The following is a 6000-nucleotide window of genomic DNA, read 5'->3' as shown; positions in this document are numbered from 1 at the left end:
TCCTTTAAAAACTTAATGTTGGATTAGATCAGTGGTTCTTACAGTGTAATCCTTAGACCATTATAATCAGCATCACCTGGGAACTTGTTAGAAATGCAGATTATTCAGCCCCACCCTAGACTTTTGGAAGGCCCAGAAATCTGTGGTTTAGCAAGCATCCAGGTGATTCTGCGGCAGGTTAAAGTTCACAGTCCCTGGAATGGAAAATGCATAAGGCTTCTTCCAGCCAAAATTTCTGAGAATTCATGTTTTTCCCTGTTAATGAAGCCCACTGCTGTGGAAACATGATTCTCTTATTTTTAGCACAGTAGGAAATAGAGAAGAATATGTTCAAAGGCTAGCCCTTCTGGGGCCTCCATTCTCCATGCTTCTGTTTGCTTCAGATGCCAATTTCCCAGGAAGCTTTCTCCAGAACATCCCAGCAACTCTTTTCTTCTCATGCAGTACATTGCTCTGAATGTTTTCCAGTGCTCTTTCTCCTGCCTGCACATATTTCTCTTATATCAAAACTGATATTAACCATGTCAAAGATATGATGGTGAGATTAAGTGCATTTGTGTAGAGGGTCATGGTGAGCAAGGTTTAGGTAACAGGCATAGGGATTCAAGCAAGAGGAATAAGAGAATGTCACCCAGCCATAGACTAGGCCTAGTTATTTCTTTTGAGTGTGTGTGTGTGTGTGTGTGTGTGTGTGTGTGTGTGTGTGTGTGTGTATGTGTATTCCTACTTTAAAAAGTCCCAGGATGTGCTGTTGCTTTACTGGAAAACCGGAAATGCCAATCCCATTTCTTGAGGATAAGACATTGCTGCAGGGCTGCTGACCTCGGAGAATTTTGTGACCTGGCAGACAGCGAGGGGAATGCCTAGGGTGTTGCTTTCCCACTAGGCTCTCCTTTGGAGAGGAATGTTAGACCTGACAGCTTGATCACTGCTGCAATTTCCGGTGCTCTTAATACGAAGGAAAGTGTGTTTGGGGCTAGAGAGGGAGGGAGGTCCTTGGCAGGCTGAGCGTGCTGATCTTTTCACGCGCTCTACTGTCTCTTCCTCTCTGTTGCTGCAGTTGGGTTTGCTCGCTGTCTCTGACCCAGCGAGCTGATGGGCGCTGCCTGCTGCGCGTGTCAAAGCCGCCTGGTGCAGGCAGCTGCATTCCCTGACTTGACATCTCATCCCTCATCCTTCCTCAGATCTCGTCAACCTACACGGTCTGCTCTGCCAACAGCTGATAGGGAAATGACTGAGGGGAAGGCAGTGACAGCAATAGCTGTTCGGCATTCATTTTCCCTTTAGTTTTTGCTGCACAGAAAATTCCGGGACTGATGAGGCCTGAGCTGCAGAGGAGACGTAGAGGAGCATTGGGTTTGAGGAAGGTGGGACACTCAGACATCTGCCCTTTCTCCTCCTACAATACAATGAAAGTTGGGACAAGTGGTCTCTGGCAATGATTTAATGCCTCCTTTGTTCAGACATTTGTCCATTAACATAGTAGTGTTGACAGATGCATGGAGAGTTGTGTGTTGTCACCAAGACTCAGAGACTGTATATTTCTGTTTCCTGCATATCATTCAAAGGACCTTTTATAAATTCACAGGCAAAACAGGGAATTAGGCTCCTGCTATTATTGGTGTTCTTGCTTCTTCCTTGTTCTCATTACCAAAATGACTTCCCATAGCACCTACTTACACAGCTCAGGGCTGTACAAGGAGAAGAAGGTGGGAACAGATGCCACCCTGCCTGCAGGAGTTTGTGATCCAGGACAAATTGCCCAGATAGAGACAAACCTTATTTCTGTATCCTTTTCTTCTTTGTTACCTGCCATATAGCTTGTCCTTGTGGATGGGGTACACAAACTTTATTCTCAGGCCTACATCCCAGTCTTAGCTTGATCATTCACTAGCTGTGTGACCTTGGGCAACTCATTTAACTCTTCTGAGTCTCTACTTCCTCATTTATAAAATGGGTGCAACAATGAAGCCTGTTACAGGGATGTTGCAAGATTAGGGTTAGTGTTTATAAACTAAGCCTACAGTGAGTGTTCAATTCCTGGTAGTTGCTGATATTTTGGAAAGTGAATCTAATGATATGTGTGGATATCACATTTCTTGTGATGTGTATGGATGGATTCAGAGCCTTGGATGAGTACAAAGAAGTTAAGTTTTAGAAACCTATTACTACAGATTAGTAGTCCTCTCTTCCACTGCCCCATCTATATCCCTTCTCCACAGAATCAGGTTATGAAGCTAGCATAAAATGCTTAAGTTACCTGCATAGATATTGTCCACGTGATAGATTCATAACACATTTTATCTGGATAGGTTAGCCTGAAAATAACATTTCAGTTAACCAAATTCTGCTTCTGAGTGATTTAAAGATACTGGATTTTGATTAATTCCCCTCAACTAAAGTTAGAAATGGTTACAGTTATTGAGTAATGTAGCTTATGGAGAGGGTTCCATATGGTGGATACCTTTTTCTTTAATTAAAAATCATGACTTTAAATATTATGTTCTTTGCTGCATTTATGTAATAGTTTAACTTGATAATTTGTTCATGTATACTAGGATTCTCCACTATAATTAAATTGCAGAACACTGTTATAGATTAAATGATAATTATGTTTGATCCCTTTGCATGATCAGTTAATATTGGCTATGTTTATGTTGGATACAGCTCAAATAGGATGACTGATAGGTGAGGTGGGGTTTTTTCACATCGATGTTTCACTAATCCTGTAACTCCATGGGCCAATTTTCCATTACAGTCTCATCAGATAGGTGCTCCTTTGATTTCTTTTCTGAGTAGAAAAATGAGCCTTCTGATGTCTTCATGTTTTTGCCCTCAGCCAGTTATGTAACAGTTTCCTACAGTACTTGCATAGAATTCGTACTTCTCAAAGTCCTTTCACTTGAACTCTATGACACTGACCCCATTTCTAGTTTCCTCCTTGATTCCTCCATATATGAAGAAAAATGCCAACTGCCAAATGATGTGTAGGAAAAGTGGGGATAATTCTTTGGAATGTTAAGCATTTTTCCTTAAGGGTTTGAAGGTCCAGTATATTTTGAAAGCATAGGGCCATTTTTGGAAGAAGAGAAGGAAGATGGAATTCACAGTCTTGGCATTCTTTCACATTCCAGAAGCTGGAGCATGTGTGTGTAGGGGGATTTCTTGGTTATATCAATCATATTCTACCTCCTTTGTTGTTTGACCAATTGATGTATGAATTACCACAACAAGATTATAAGCAACTTGAAGTCAAAGAATCTTTTTTAGAAGTTTATTTGCCTCAAGATGCTTAGCATAGTGTAGGGAAATTAAGTACTCAGTGGTTTCTTGCTGAATGGAATTTAGAGAGACTTTCTGCTTCTCACTGCCTACCTAACATCAGGTTGCTTGAAGTTGGCTTATGGGAACTTGTTCATTATGCCTGCTCCATGGATAGTAAGGCAAATGCGTATAAGAAGGGTCAATGAGGGCTTCCCTGGTGGCGCAGTGGTTGGGAGTCTGCTTGCCGATGCCGGGGACGCGGGTTCGTGCCCCGGTCCGGGAGGATCCCACATGCCGCGGAGCGGCTGGGCCCGTGAGCCATGACCGCAAAGCCTGCGCGTCGGGAGCCTGTGCTCCGCAACGGGAGAGGCCACAGCAGTGAGAGGCCCGTGTACCACAAAAAAAAAAAAAAAAAAAAAAAAAAGAAGGGTCAATGAGATACAAACAGAGTCAGATTGGGATAAATGGACCATGCCCTTTTTTGGTACTTTGTGACTCCAAATTACTTTTAGTAATAGAAGCTCATTAAATTTTCACAAAGTGGTGATGTGAAATCCGCCCCAAAATATGTGAATTGCTTAAAAATAATGTCTCATAGACGTTAAACTGAAAACAAGAAAAATTCCTGAGGCAGAGCTGATGTCTGTTGCATGGTAACATGGGGCCAGTGGAGATCTGTTTCAGGAATGAACATCTTCCTAACCAGAGCTAGAGTCACAGATAAGTAAAACTGACAGCCACATACATGCCCAAGAAACATACTTTGATACTGAGATTTGAGAATATTGCTGCAGCCCTACCACTGTTAATGTTATCACTTGGTGGCTAAAGAGTGTTGAAAAGCAAGGGATTGTGGGAAAAGAGGTAGACCAAGTATTTTAAAATGAACACAATATCTCATTATTAAGTACATTATATCCCTACTTATTGAGATAAATCCTCCTTTTTGAGCCGGGGATGGTCATGGAAATGGTAATTTCTCTTGTCAAATCCTCCTCTTTGAGCCAGGGATGGTCATGGAAATGGTAATTTCTCTTGTCCAAGTGATTTATTTATTTTGTCCTTCTCCGCTTTCTCTAAGGTAGTCTGGGATAAGCCTGATCACCTGGTAGAAATTGCTTGAAGCGGTTGTTGTGATACGTCAGGGAGTGAAAGAGGGATGTGCTGACTTCTTGAGTGTTTCGGTGGGCTTGGTAGAAAATGGCAACATCTTTGACATGTGATCCTTGGTTTCACCTCTCCTGATGCTTTGTTCATGACTGAAGCTTGGGGTACTTGTTTTCCTGACACAGTTTACCACTGCCTAACTATAGTAGACCTCTCAGGGACATTTCCAAGAAAGGGAAGGCAGACAAATTCTGTCCTTGCATGAAAAAAAGGGTGGTTATGGACATTTGTGTGAAAAGTGACATGTTTATGACTAAAAGTACAGGCTGGCAATGCCATCTCCAGGGTGGGAAAGTTTTATTTTGTAATTTCTTTTCTTTTTTTTTTTTTTGGCTGTGTTTGGTCTTTGTTGCTGCATGTGGGCTTTATCTAGTTGCAACGAGTGGGGGCTACTCTTCGTTGTGGTGTGCTGGCTTCTCATTACGGTGGCTTCTCTTGTTGCGGAGCATGGGCTCTAGGCGCATGGTCTCAGTAGTTGTGGCACACGGGCTTAGTTGCTCCGCGACATGTGGCATCTTCCTGGACCAGGGCTCAAACCCGCGTCCCCTGCATTGGCAGGTGGATTCTTAACCACTGTGCCACCAGGGAAGTCCCTATTTTGTAATTTCTATAACTTGAAAGACTTGGTGTTTTTGTCCTCTAAGTTTTAATTTATTGGTGTTCGATATCTGCTTGTAAAATATGGACTTTCGGGGAAGTAGTATTTTGATGCCAACCAACAGATTAAAAACCAGAATTCATAATTTTCTAACTAGAGTCTTAAAAACCCTATAGTTATAGTAACTTGCAGGAACAATGAGGTAACCAAGACTTTTGTGACTTCATAAATGGGGGCTATAAATGATGGTTTAGGAACCCTATAATATCAGACCCTCTTATTGGGGTTCCCTTTGGTTTGCTGGTACATCTGTGTGGTACATTTCAGGCATTTGGCAAAACTTAGCTCTTAATCTTAAATATTATCATAATGTACATTAAAAAAATGTTCCTGACTTTGGAACTTGATTATAAGTTCTAAATTTTGATTATAAAATATCATTCACTAAAAAATATAACGTTTTTAAAGTTATTCAATTTAAAACATTGTCTCTCACATCTTACGGATTTTTCAAAAAATTAAACTGTTTAACAAAAAAGTATACCTAAAAATCCTGTTTAGAAGATCACCAATCTCTTATCATTTCACTGAGATTATTTCCCACTATTTCTTGTTAAAATTTATTTTGAGTGCCAGATTTCATCAGATTTTCACCATTTCATAAGCCTCTACCACACAAAAGTAATGAACTGATTAATAAATGTTAAACAGTAAATTCATACATGAAAATATAAACCCTTATTGCTAAAGTTAAACAATATTAATACAGTTAGCCTCAAGAAATTCATGTTTCTGCAAGGACTCTATGGGTAATAGGTGTTAAACCATTCACGAGTATATGGCTGTAAAGATCCCCACCAGAGGGGCACAGCAGGTTTTTGAGACTCTCATGTACCTGCTCTGTGGTTGGTTTGATTCTCCAATTTTACCTCCTTCTTTCTGAGGCTAGACCTGGAGTTTTCCCTTAATTC

This window comes from Neophocaena asiaeorientalis, unplaced genomic scaffold (genome assembly GCF_003031525.2).
Source record: "Neophocaena asiaeorientalis asiaeorientalis breed wild unplaced genomic scaffold, Neophocaena_asiaeorientalis_V1.1 scaffold171, whole genome shotgun sequence".
In the NCBI taxonomy this organism is placed as follows: Eukaryota; Metazoa; Chordata; class Mammalia; order Artiodactyla; family Phocoenidae; genus Neophocaena; species Neophocaena asiaeorientalis.
Note: the sequence above shows the minus strand (reverse complement) of the source record.